This window comes from Quercus robur, chromosome 4 (assembly GCF_932294415.1).
Source record: "Quercus robur chromosome 4, dhQueRobu3.1, whole genome shotgun sequence".
Classification (NCBI taxonomy): Eukaryota; Viridiplantae; Streptophyta; class Magnoliopsida; order Fagales; family Fagaceae; genus Quercus; species Quercus robur.
Genome location: NC_065537.1, coordinates 376,727 through 378,195, shown reverse-complemented (window position 1 = coordinate 378,195; position 1,469 = coordinate 376,727).

Below are 1,469 nucleotides of genomic sequence, written 5' to 3'. Positions count from 1 at the left end.
AATCTAGACTAGGGAGCAAACATGAAAAGCATTTTCATTACAACTTTTGACATATGAGATGCATAAAATGCCAGTCATTTGGTACTTTTAGAAGGGATAGTTTGAAATCAAACAAAGAACAGGAATAAAATATAAAAATCCGTTATTGCAGAGTTGTCTTTTTATTTGTTTCGTATCTTTAAGGATCTAAGGCTTATTTATTGTAGTTTTAAGTAAATGTATTTAAATCTTATATGGATTGGAGGGAGGGAAAACAACGAAAAAAAGAAGAAGAAAAAGAGCCAATATTTAACTTAAATAAATGAAGGTTAGAAAATTTATTATGAATACCTGAAGTTGGCAAGGATGAGCAGCTTTGTGTCAGTAGTCGGTACACCATTATACAGCACAATAAATATTTAAGTTTAGGCAAAAATGTAAAACTGACCCTTTAACTTTCACTGTTTTTCATTTCAGTCCTCTAACTTTTAGTTTTGTCAATTCAGTCCTCTAACTTTTAATTTTTGTCAATTCAAGGCTCCGTTACAACTCAGTTAGTGTTGCCGTTAGATATGCTTGAAACGATGCCGTTTTGCTCTTTTTTTTTTTTTTTTTTTTTTTTTTTTTTTTTTTTTTAACTTAGAATTAAAATAAAATAAGAAAAATCTGAAAAAAAAAAAAAAAAACATTAAGGGAACGACGTAGTCGTTCCCCTTCCCTGAATCAAAACAAAGAAATCAACCCACCCAAATGCCTAACTTAGAGTAATTGGGGAAACGATTTGAGAGAGAGACTGAGTCCGTTTGAGAGAGAAATTGAGTCGGAATGAGAGAGAGAGACCGAGCATGAGAAACTGAGTCGGACTGAGAGAGAGAGACCGAGTAGGAAACTGAGTCCGTTTGACTATTCAAGACTGATTTGCAAAGATATTATGAATTGGTTTGACATAATCAATGATTGAGTTCTAATGAAGACCGATTTGCAGAGATTGAGGCCGAGAAATTTAAATCGAGAATCCCTATATTGACTGAATCAGTGATGGGTGTACTCCGTAGCTCCAGCTCCAGCCAAGTTTAGGTATGATGAAAACCCAGTTTTTTTAGTGTGTTTTTTTGGATATAAGTAGTAGCAGAACAATGAATTGCTGTGTGTTTGGTGTCTTTTTCTGTTGAGTATTAAAACTTAGATTTATAGGAGCATCAAACGTTGTAGTTCTATCTAATTTACTCTCTGTTTTAAGATGAATACTCTCTGTTTTAGACCCTCTTTTTGCACTTTCTATGTTTTGATTCAGGGAAGGGGAACGACGGCGTCATTCCCTTAATGTGTGTGTGTGTTTTACTAATAACCTTTTAGCTAAGAAGGGGGAAAAATACAAAACAGAACACACAAAGATAAAACCTGCAATAGAGCAAACCTGTGCATTAAAAAAGTTCTAGAACATGCCGTTCGTGTTCTCGAATCCAGTGTAAGAATTAAGCATTACGGTA